This window comes from Pseudophryne corroboree, chromosome 4 (assembly GCF_028390025.1).
Source record: "Pseudophryne corroboree isolate aPseCor3 chromosome 4, aPseCor3.hap2, whole genome shotgun sequence".
In the NCBI taxonomy this organism is placed as follows: Eukaryota; Metazoa; Chordata; class Amphibia; order Anura; family Myobatrachidae; genus Pseudophryne; species Pseudophryne corroboree.
Window position 1 is genome coordinate 724,465,846 of NC_086447.1, and position 12,820 is coordinate 724,478,665.

Sequence of the window (12,820 nt, forward strand, 5' to 3'; positions counted from 1 at the left end):
TATATATATATATATATATATACAGAATTTTCTGCGCTATATAAGAAACTGTTAATACAGTATAAATATTTATTCATACAAATATATAAATATGTATACAGATGAGCCACGATCATCTTGGCTTCTATGCTGCGCCTGCGCCTAGGCAGTGGCACACCATGGATTATTAGCGAAAGCATTTCATCTATTGTTCTCAGCTGCAATACAATAAGAGAGAACAATACAGCAGGGGATTAAGGGGGTCATTCCGACCCGATCGCTCGCTGTAGTTTGTTGCAGCACAGCGATCGGGTCGGAACTGCGCAGCGCATGGCAGTTGTCGCTGCCTAGCGATCGCCTCTGAGACAGAGGCGGACACTGGGCAGGAGGGTGCTGAATGGCGGCGTTAAGCCGCCGTTTAGTAGGCGCGGTCCTGCCAACGCAGGCGTGGCCGGACCGTTGGGGGGGCATGCCGCGGCTGCTGCGTGACGTCTCATGCGGCCAGCGGCAGCGACACACAACTCCTGGCCAGCCGCAGGAGCTGCGCTGGCCAGGAGTTACTCTACAAATACAGGAGCATCGCCGCTTTGCGATGCTTTTGTATTTGTGCGGGGAAGGGGGGGCGGCACTGACATGCGGGGCGGACTAGCCCTGTTCTGAGCGTCCCCCTGCATGTCAGGGAAGATGATCGTAGCTGTGCTAAATTTAGCACAGCTACGATCACTCGGAATGACCCCCTAAGTCATTACAGCAGGGGATTAAGTCCAACTGCCCTGGCTCAGTTAATCCTATTAAAGGCTAAGATAAAGATGGCTCTATCTGTATCTCTCCTTTCTCCCCCCCCCCCCCCCCCCCCCCCCCCCCCCCCCCCCCCCCACACACCAAAGTCTGTGTCTCCCTCTCTCCTTCCTCCCACACACCCCACAGTCTGTCTTTCCCCAATGACTCCATGCTGCATTCTTAACGCCCTCACCCCATTCCAAAGCCTGTGCCCCCTCACCAATCCACTCTTACCACGGGGAGAGAATCACCTGAGCTGCAGTCCCCAGTACCCAGACCCAAACATTACACAGCAGGAAGCATGCCACCCTCACACCCCACCAGAAGAGGCCGTAGCAGGTCACGGAAATCCTGGCCAGCTGCTGCCATGTCCTCTAACTGCCGGCGACCAAGCTGGACCCGTAAGAGCGGGTGCACACTGCGGATGCCATACAGTCACTGTGTGTGAGAGGCTCATGTCACACTGAGGCTACGCACACACCACCTACAGCTCGCTGCCCTATTTGTACAAGATGGCTCACATCCCTGCTGGGCACTAAGAGGCATATCTTTGGGGCCCCACTGATCCTTGGGTCCCGGTTCAGTTGTCCCCTTTGACCCCCCCGTCAACGGCCCTGGTCGTCCATGCTATGCATTTCAATCCTCTCAATCCCAGCAGAGCTCATCGGTCAGTTCATTTGTAAAATCGCTCAGTGTGTACACTCAATATCGTTTGTCAGGAAATTAAAGGGAATTTGCTCAACTTCCAAATTGTTCATCTTTCACATCTTTCAAGTCTTCTAGTGTGTATGGGCCTTAAAACATACAAAGAAAATTCAAATGTAATTAATTTAGTATAGTCATGTAAGTCCACAAGGTTATTTTATCCTATATCCAAGGCTCCCCAACGGTCCATGTTTTAAGTTTAGCCATACTTGGCCACAGGTGACTTAATTGGCACCTCAGTCAATTGGATTTAGCCATCTATGCTGAGCCATAGATATACCTAAAACCTCGACTGTTGGGATGCCTTGAGGGCTGCGTTTGAGAACCTCTGTCCTATATAATAAAAGCCAAATCTTCTTCTCACCTCTGTTATGTGCGCTGCCGGCCACTAGAGGCCACCACATGGGCCAAATTATTGCTTTGTGTGCTGGAAGCTGACACAGCTCAAAGTGAAACTGAAGGGAGTTGTTACAGCCTCCTGCCCTGCTGCTGCTGCTGCTGCTGCTGCTAATATTAATAATACTAATCTGACTGTTTCACATTTGCTGCATACAGGGAGAGGGGTCTGGGTAAACAGACTGGGGGTAGGGGCAAATAGGAACTGGGGGGTGGAGTGTAGCGAACGCACCGTTCACATCGGACTAGGCATAAGTAAATAATGGCATTATTCAAATTCATTAATATATCAATGTATATTGTACAAGGGAAATGTCCTTGACAAACTCTATTTAAGGGGGAAAGGTATAGCATACCCCAGGTTATGAACATGTCATTTTTCATATACCACACTAGTCGCATATATTGTATAGAGGAAAATGTCTTTGGATGACAAATGGTTGTAAAGTTAATTACTTTGCTGGTATGTACTTATAAACACCAGACCCCAGAGACAAAATGCTAATGACCCTGTATTCTATGTGGAAAAGTGACCAGGGACCAGGGGTTTGTTTATAACACTACAGGGGTCAAACCTACAACCCGGAGAAAGACACAGTGGGGCTAATTCAGACCTGACGCACAGCAGCGATCAGGCCTGAACTGCCCATGTGCCGGCTAGCGATCACGTCTGCCTGATTGACAGGCAGAGGTGGTCGCTGGGCGGGAGGGGGCGGGACGGTGGCGTTTAGCTGCCGTGTAGTGGGCGCGGGCCAGGCAACGCAGGCGTACCCGGACCATTGGTGGGGGGGCTGTGGCGGCTGCGTGACATCACACGCAGCCGCTGCGACCCAGGTTTCGACAAATAGCTCCCTGCCAGGGCACAGGAGCTGCACTGGCTAAGAGCTACTCCTGAAGTACAAAAGCGGCAATGCTTTTATACTTCTGCGACGGGGCAGGGACTGACATGCGGGGCGGGCTAGCCCTGTGCTGGGCATCCCCCCACATGTCGGTGTACCTGATCGTACAGCTACAACCAACTCTGAATCACCCCCATTGTCTACAAAGGTGTGAAACTTTCTTTCTGGCCTGCTGTAGAATGGTGCTAAAGTTTGTTGACACAAGCCTGGTCTCCAAGCTTCAAACCGTAATGGAGAGCATCGCCCTTGCTCAGGTGACCGGGGGACCCCTTAGCACAATCAATCAATTATGGTCCTGGTAGGGTTAAAATAATCCCAAGGGTGAGGGCCGAGAGTAACTGGCAGTTAGCTTAAGTATGGGAGGGACCATATACAAGTGGTTCACTCTCGTGAGGAAGCTCAAGAAGAGAAATAATCAGAGTGCTCCCCAGCTTCAGGAAGAGTCCTCATCGTTCAACACTACAGGTGATCTGAACTTTGATTTTCCTCCCATTTATTTGTTTTTATAAATTGTGTGATCTTTTAAAACTATTATAACCTTATAACCTTTTTTGTAACTATAAGCTTTGAAGATATTCTTGAATTATATAGTAAATTCTAGTTCTTTTTCTGTGTTTTGTGGCCCATGTTACCCATTTTTCTAGTAAAAATAATTGAGTGTGCGGGTGAGAGCTAAAGCTTGCTCTTGGTGTTGTCTCAAAAAGTTGCTTCAGCTGGTGACAGTAACTGTGTTGATTAGCCACACGCGTTGAGGTAACCAGTAAAATGTCACAGGCAGCGATTCTCAGATTGACGTATCTGGAGGACCGTACTTCAGGATCGTGACATGGAGAGTGGGGTAGAGGCAGATAGAAAGAGGGCTGGAGGTTTTAAACAGATAGGGACTGTGGAGAGAATGGGCGGTAGGGGCAGATTGGGCATGGGTGGGGATAGACAGGTGGAGGGGTTGGGTTAGATAGGGACTGGGGAGAGAGCGGAGTGGCAGAGGCAGATAGGGACAGTGGAGAGAGAAAGAGATGCACTATAGTCATCTATGTGTGACACGGACATACACACTCCCTATGTACTGTACACTGCACCCCTTCACCATATACTTCCCCTATATACATTGCACCCCATCCTCTTCCATATTCTGCACCCCCACCATATACTGCATCTATATACACACTGCACCCCCATATTCCTCCATATAGTGCCCCCTATATACGGGGCACCTTTTCCTCCATATACTGCTCCCGCCATATACTGCATACTCTGCAGCCACTCATCCATATACTATGCTGCAACCCAAGGTTACTTGCCATCCTGGGATTCGGCAACAAGTAGCTGCGGTAACCAAGAAACGGATGCAGGAATCACCAGCCAGTCCCGCAGCGCTCACAGCGGAGGTATCTGGGACATGCGTGGTCACTCACTGGCGGAGGGGAGAAGGTGAATCAGTCTGGCAGGAAGAGGTGAGACCCTGTGTTGGGTGAGCAGTGTAGTGACCGGGTGGAGGGGTTGGTGCTGGGGCTGCGGGTGAGGAGGAGGCAGATAACCGGCTCAGTTGCTTTATATATACTGAGCGCCGATGGAGGGGCAGGGTCCTGTGCTCACCCTTCTTACACTCCGCACAGGCCATGCTCAGATCCCTCCGGCTGGCTGCTGGTGGCTCCTGGTGTACTCTACATTGTGGCTTCAATGCTTTATCTCATGATGGTCCTAAAGCAACTTTCTAATAGCTTTGGCTCTTCAGACCTGCTAATATGAAGAACCACTACCAGAGAGACAATAGTCAATGCCTACATGTACCTTTAATGACTCAAACAATATTTGAAACCACTATGTTATTGTCAGTGTCATTCAGTGGCGTAAGTTCGCCCCAGTCGTCCGGAGGCATGATAAATGTTGGTGCCCCCCCTACATACTGTATACACACACACCCTTCATATGTAGCTATCCGGCACTCATGTTGAACAGTAGCAGCGTGCTCAGGTGCATTTCCAAATAGTAATATAGATACACATACAAAGTGGACGGCACTCCAAGTCAGTCATCACAATAAAATAGACACCAGCATACCTTTATAGCACACCTACAGTACTCCCTCACCCAACAGCGTGTCACAATGTAGATGCTTTGGCGCAGTGGTGTGCCGATATACAGTGTATGTGTATATATATATATATATATATATATATATATATATATACTGTATAACACACAAACGCTTCTTTCACTTAAACACACACACGCCTCTCATTTACACTCACACCTCTTATATATGTCCCCACAGTGCCAGCTATGCCCCTAGTGCCAGATATATATGTCCCCAAAGTGCCAGCTATGCCCCCAATGCAGTGTCCCCACAGTACCAGATATGCCCCAGTGCCAGATATACATGTGCCCACACAATGCCAGCTCTGCCCCCAGTGCCAGATATACATGTCCCCCCAGTGCTAGCTATGCCCCCGTGCCAGATATGCCCCCAGTGCCTGATATATATGCCCCCACAGTGCCAGCTATGCCCCCAATGCCAATGTCCCCAGTGCCAGATATTCCCCCAGTGTCAGATATACATGTCCCCCAAGTGCCAGATATATATGTCCCCACAGTGCCAGATATATATATATATATATATATATATATATATGTCCCCACAGTGCCAGCTATACCCCCAATGCCAGTATCCCCACAGTGCCAGATATGCCCCCCAGTGCCAGATATACATGTCTCCCCAGTGCCAGGTATACATGTCCCCACAGTGCCAGCTATGCCCCCAGTGCCCGCTATATATGTCCCCCAAGTGCCAGATATATATGTCCCCACAGTGCCAGCTATGCCCCCAATGCCAGTGTCCCCACAGTGCCAGATATGCCCCCCAGTGCCAGGTATACATGTGCCCACAGTGCCAGCAATGCCCCCAGTGCCAGATATACATGACGACCCCCTTCCCCCGTGCTGCTCACCGCGCTGCTGCTGTCTGTGAGGGGAGGAGAGCGCAGCGTGCGCCTCTCCTGCCCCTCACTCTCCGGCGGCTGTGTCTCTCTTCAATTAGGCGCCGGTCCGTGAGCCAATCAAAGCTCGCAGACCAGCAGCCTTAGCTGCCGGTCCGCGAGCTCTGATTGGCTCATGGACCGGCGCTGAATTGAAGCGTGACGCCGCCACCGGAGAGTGAGGGGCAGGGGAGACGCACGCTGCGCTCTCCTCCCCTCACAGACAGTGGAGGAGATGTGCCCCCTTGAGGGCAGGAGCCCGGCGGCAGCCGACTCCATTGCCGCCCAGAGTTCCGCCCCTGGTGTCATTGCTGCCATCCTCTACTTAGTTTATGTGCTTTGCAGTGATGAGGAAGCTTGATAAATTCAGAAACAACTAGAGAAAGAGGAGGTGGGTAGAGAGACTTAAGGTTTGTACACATGGTGTGATTTTTCTTACTATATTGACTATATAGTCAAAATTGTAAGAAAATATATTGCACGTCTCATCGTGTGTATAGTCCGTGCGATGCCGATGCACTGACCTGCGGGATTGGCATCACAAGGAAAAATAAACTCTGCTGGCCAGCCCAACATTGATTATATATCGGTGGAGCCGGGCTCCGGCCACATAGAATAGTCAATGTCGGACTTTACAGTGCATCGCACCGTGTGTACACGCCATAAGGGTTTTGTGACAAAAGAGAGGGTGGGAGTAAAAGGGAGCGGAGAAGACTCAGTGGGAAGCAGTGGGACTGCAGAGGAGTAGGGGAGAAAGTGTGGGAATCACACGTTTACATAATGTAAATCATGGGTCTTCAACCTGCGGACCTCCAGCTGCTGTGGAACTGCACATCCCAGCTTGCCTTGCCACAGTTTTGCTATTAAAGCATGCTAAAACTGAGCAGGGCATGCTGGGATGTGTAGTTCCACAACTACTGGAGGACCACAGGTTGAAGACACATGATATAAATTCTATGATATACACTGGCGTTTCTATAATGGGTGGAATGTGTGTGGTGCACACGGGCCCCTGGTTCCAGGCGTAGCCCCACACCGCACATACTGCACCCATAGTTTAGTACTCACCTCTGCGGAGTCCAGCGTCGGACGCTGCAGCCGCCTCCGTCCAGCACAAAATCGACTTCAAAATGTCCGCCGCGCATGCGCACTTTAAATTTTGTCTCCGGAACATGGTGGGCGCCATGTTTCTGGAGACCTGCACGTGTGCAGTAGGCTCCGGCGCAGTGTCGGAGCCTACAGCGCCGTGGAGAGGAGGGGGCCCACCCGGAGTCTGCACATGGCCCCCTCCTTGCTTAAGACGCCCCTGATGATATATATCAAGTTACAAGTAATGCATATGCCTGTCTTTAATTTAAAATTGAGTCTTAATCCACAGTAGTGTTTTTTGGTGTGTGCTGACGTTGTGGCCCTCTAATGTCCTCCAAGGATGGAGTGCGAAAAATCACTTGCTTTCACGTATTGCTTGACTCCTTTTTTTATGGCTTACTCCACACTTTGAAGACCTGATATATTTTAATTACATAGATATTTATTGTGAGGTACCCAGTGGAAATTAGACTAAGGTGGGCACAAGCATGTTATGTTTGGCTCTGACAAAATATATCTGGGGTACGAGCAGTATGCAGTATTTAGGGCATGTGGCTGTTAGGCTTGGCATTTGACGGTATGGTTGGCATAAGAGTGGTGATCATGAGGTCATAAATAGTATATATTGACTAGTTGGCATGAAGTTCTTATGCTGGACAGAGGGCAGTGTGCAGTGGTGGTATTGTGACTGTATGCATGAATACATAGTGCTGAAAAGAGGGCTGCAGTTTTGTAAAGGGCTGAGGCCAATGTCACTTTAAAATACAACTGATTTTCATTTGGATGAATGACAATTGGAGCTGTGGAAGGAGAAGAGCTGAGGTGATAGCATTGCATAGTGATAAGCAGCTGAGAGAGAGAGAGCTAAAGTTATCCTACTACTGTTTACTTCAGTGAGAGAAAGAAAAAGCTGTGACATAACTATACAGAAAAATCCTGACCATAGTGAAAAATAAATATTTACCAGATATTTGTGGGATCTATAAATTATTATACTTAAGCTGTAATTACAGTAGTCCCCCTAAAGGTGCATAGACACTGGGCGTTTTTGCCCAGCGTGTATGCACAGCGATGATGGCTGACAATCGCTGGGCTGAAAATCGCTCAGTGCATACACACTGAGCGCTTTTCCCCCCTGCCCAGCGATGTCAGCAGGGGGTGAATGGCTTTCCATAGCGGTACGCTATGGAAAGCCGTCCACCCTGCCGTTTATCTGCTGGTAATACCAGCAGATAAGTGGTGGCTGCCGGCGATGAAGCGGGAGCACGCATCAGCGCTCATCACTCATCGCCGGGGCATACACACTGGGCGGTTTTGAGCTGAAGGCAGCACAAAACACCAAAAGTGAGCTGCTTTCAGCTCAAAATCGCCAAGTGTGTATGAGCCTTTAATGACAGCTTTATCACAATACATCAGTCTCAAATTTACGAGAGACAGCTAATACTTATACAGTAGGTAGATATGCTTACGGTATTTAGGAAAGGACCGGAGCAAAATGCAGGGCTTGGTAAGTCCTATAATAAGAACAGATCTATAACCACTCCAGCCTGCAAAAGCTTAGTATATTATTTTAGGACTCGATCATTGTCACAAAATGAGGGACCTTTAAAGTCATATTGAACGGAAGTCAACCATCTTCTCTAAACCCAGGTTTGCACCTTACAAGCCTACATACAGTGCATCCGGAAAGTATTCACAGCGCTTCACTTTTTCCACATTTTGTTATGTTACAGCCTTATTCCAAAATGGAATAAATTAATTTTTTACCTCAAAATTCTACACACACAAAATTCTTCCCCATAATGACAACGTGAAAAAAGTTTTGGGGAGATTTTTGCAAATTTATTAAAAATAAAAACTAAGAAATCGCATGTAGATAAGTAATAGAAAAAGTACAACCTCACTTTCTGCGCTCCAAATGTCCCCTTGATTGGATGGTTTCTCACCAAAATAATGGTATCACATGAAAAATAAAAATAAAACACAACATAGTGTAATATAGTCTATGTGAAATAGTTCTTTCCACTGTGTAGGGGGGAAGAATAGGTGATGTAGAATTTTCCCGAAAGGATTCAAACGTCCACCTGTATTCACAGCCTTTGCCATGAAGCTCAAAATTGAGCTTAGGTGCATCCTGTTTCCACTGATCATCCTTGAGATGTTCCTACAGCTTAATTGGAGTCCACCCGTGGTAAATTCAGTTGATTGGACATGATTTGGAAAGGCACACACCTATCTATATAAGGTCCCACACTTGACAGGTGCATGTCTGAGCACAAACCAAGCATGAAGTCAAAGGAATTGTCTGTAGACCTCCGAGACAGGATTGTCTCAAGGCACAAATCTGGGGAAGGGTACAGAAAAATATCTAATGCTTTGAAGGTCCCAATGAGCGCAGTTGCCTCCATCATCCGTAAATGGAAGAAGTTCGCAACAGCCAGGACTCTTCCTAGAGCTGGCCAGCTGTCTAAACTGAGCGATTGGGGGAAAAGGGCACTAGTCAGGGAGGTGACCAAGAACCCAATGGTCACTTTGTCAGAGCTACAGCATTCCTCTGTGGAGAGAGGAGAACCTTCCAGAAGGACAACCATCTCTGGTGGATTGCTGCAATCAGGCCTGCATGGTAGAGTGGCCAGATGGAAGCCACTCAAAAAACATATGGCAGCCCGCCTGGAGTTTGCCAAAATGCACCTGAAGGACTCTCAGACTACGAGAAACAAAATTCTCTGATCTGATAAGACAAAGATTGAACTCCTTGGCGTGAATGCCAGGCGTCATGTTTGGAGAAAACCAGGTACCGCTCAAACCCAGGCCAATACTATTCCTACAGTGAATCATGGTGGTGGTAGCATCATGCTGTGGGGATGTTCTTCAGCGACAGGAACTGGGAGACTAGTCAGGACAGAGGGAAAGACGAATGCAGTAATGTACAGAGACATCCTGGATGAAAACCTGCTCCAGAACACTCTTGACCTCAGACTGGGGCGACGTCTTTCAGCAGGACAACGGCCCAAAGCACACAGCCAAGATATCAAAGGAGTAGCTTCAGGACAACTCTGAATGTCCTTGAGTGGCCCAGCCAGAGCCCAGACTTGAATCCGATTGAACATCTCTGGAGAGATCTGAAAATGGCTGTGCATAGACTCTTCCCATCCAACCTGATGGAGATTGAGAGGTGCTGCAAAGGGAATGGGCGAAACTTCCCAAAGATAGGCTTGCCAAGCTTTCAAAAAGACTTGAGGCTGTAATTGCTGCTAAAGGTACATCAACAAAGTATTGAGCAAAGGCTGTGAATACTCGTGTACATGTAATTTCTTAGTTTTTATTTTTAATAAATGTCAAAAATCTAAAAAAAAAACTTTTTTCACGTCATTTTGGGGTATTGGGTGTAGAATTTTGAGGGGAAAAAATTTATTTATTCCAGTTTAGAATAAGGTTGTAATATAACAAAACGTGGAAAAAGTGAAGCGATATGAATACTTTCCGGATGCACTGTATACTGGACTTCCAGACTTAAGGAATATAAGCAATGTACTTTGGGAATTTTTCTAGTGTAATATATATGAAATATGTGTATTTAGGAGTATCGTTTATATGAAATCTGATTAATTACATGAGTTTTGTTTGATTGAAGAACACTTACCTCTATGAAAGGCTTGGACTGAATTAGGAATTTCTGCCAGTTTGCACCCACATCACACCATCTGTATCCTTACTTTAGGAGTATTAATTCAGGAATACGGAACTAAGGGGTCTACTTACTAAGCCTTGGATGGAGATAAAGTCAACGGAGATAAAGTACCAGCCAATCAGCTTCTAACTGCCATGTCACAGGCTGTGCTTGAAAAATGACAGTTAGGAGCCGATTGGCTGGTACTTTATCTCCATTGACTTTATCTCCATCCAAGGATTAGTAAATAGACCCCTAAAGGCCTAATTCAGATGTGATCGCAGCAACAAATTTGTTAGCAAATGGGCAAAAACCATGTGCACTGTAGGGGAGGCAGATGTAACGTGCAAAGAGAATTACATTTAGGTGGGTTATATTGTTTCTGTCCAGGGTAAATACTGGCTGCTTTATTTTTACACTGCAATTAAGATTTCAGTTTGAACACACCCCACCCAAATCTAACTCTCTCTGCACATGTTATATCTGCGACACCTGCAGTGCACATGGGGGGTAATTCCAAGTTGATCGCAGCAGGATTTTTTTTTAGCAATTGGGCAAAACCATGTGCACTGCAGGGGAGGCAGATATAACATGTGCAGAGAGAGTTAGATTTGGGTGGGGTGTGTTAAATCTGCAATCTAATTTGCAGTGTAAAAATAAAGCAGCCAGTATTTACCCTGCACAGAAACAAAATAACCCACCCAAATCTAACTCTTTCTGCACATGTTATATCTGCCTCCCCTGCAGTGCACATGGTTTTGCCCAATTGCTAAAAAAAATCCTGCTGCGATCAACTTGGAATTACCCCCATGGTTTTGTCCATTTGCTAACAAATTTGCTGCTGCGATCAGATCTGAATTAGGCCCTCAATGTGGTGGGTATGGGGTTCTTATATTATTTACTTATTTATTAAAGTTTCTTATATAGCGCAACAGATTCCATTGTGCTTTACAATTGGAAAATTAAAAGTAGTACAGTCCATGGGTCTGTTATGCAGTGTTTATAGACTATTTACTTACTTTTTCGCTATACTGTGCATTGCAGGCTATTTTATTGCTAGTTTGAATGCTATGTAAGGGGTACTACTGTCGTTCTCTCTATTTTGTTTAACTCTACTAACCAGCTATTTATTACCACACTATATTAATTGTTATGCTATCCCTTCCTGCACTGTTTTACCATGTTGTTTAAAAATGTGCCTTACCATACCTGTGAAATGTGAGGTAAAACAAAATCTGAAACTTTAGTTTTTATACATTCTGTAATGTATAAAGCTACACTACCCAGGGCCATTTTGAGGGCCGACTAAGCAGTGCGATCACACAAGGTGCCGCGGCCACTGTCCGCAGCTGTATTACATGTGCACTGAGGGCCGTCTTAACAGCAGTGTAGGCCCCTGGGCAAAGCAATGCACTGGGACCCCTACCTAACCTCCAGCGGTAGGGATGGGGGATGCTATCAGCGGCAGCTTTGATATCCCACAGGAGGTAGGGGCTGTTCTATCTTCCGCTCAGCATGTAGGACCTGGAGCAGTAATTTCTGTTAATTACTCCTTTACTGCACAGATGGTGGGAGGGAAAACACTAAACTGTGGAAGGGGGGCGTTGGGCTGAATGAAAGGGCCCTGGTAAATGACTTCCAGGGTGGTAGGGGGTGTTTAATATGCAGGGGAGGGGTGGAAAATTATATGGGCTTAATATTCATAATTTTCTGGTGGGAGGGCAGCTTGCTTGACTGCAGATATCTCCAGTTCCTGGACATAAATTTTCTTAACTTTCAAAGGGATAAACTAGAGAGTCCCACCTTTCAGGAGGTGCTGGGGACTTGGGGATCAGGAGCCAGAGCAATCCACCGAAGAAATTATAAAACTGCTTGTGAAGCTGGAGCAGGGACCAGCTGCTGGAAGGCTGATATCTTTGGTTCTGGGCATGGTAGAGACAAGCTGCCAGTGTCCACCAAAATGGAAGAGTGCCAGCTTTTGGAGTATACCCTCAGGAAAAACTCAGACAGAACCCCAGATATCTGGCTGGGAAGAGCATTTAACAGGCTCGGATAGGGACCACTGTTTTGTAGGCTGATATATCCAGTTCCCCAGGGCCAATTTTCACAAATCTGATACCCCTGGAAAAAGGGGACCCTCAGCTATCAACCCTCAAACTCCTGGGGCCCTTGGGCAATTGCTCATGGAGCCCATACGAAAAGATGGCCCTGTGCGAACTGGCCATCCTCCTGTAATACAGCTAAAAATGTCTCTGCCAAAATGTCCGCTTGGGAGGAGACATGCTAAAGGTACTACTGGACCTCTAGTTCCAGTATGGAATGGACAC

General features: G+C 47.1%; 1 protein-coding gene across 2 annotated transcripts in view; it reads left to right on the top strand.

Moving 5' to 3' along the window:
* Nucleotides 1–12,820, top strand: part of RMDN2 (regulator of microtubule dynamics 2) — a 296,636-nt gene that overhangs the window by 2,099 nt on the left and 281,717 nt on the right. The window contains exon 1 of one of the 2 annotated variants that reach the window (XM_063918056.1): nt 11,323–11,367. The exons of the other annotated variant lie outside the window; for it this stretch is intronic. The gene's annotated coding sequence lies outside the window, so the exon portion shown is untranslated. Of the gene's footprint in view, nt 1–11,322; nt 11,368–12,820 lie in introns of those variants that run through there. 2 annotated transcript variants of the gene reach the window in all.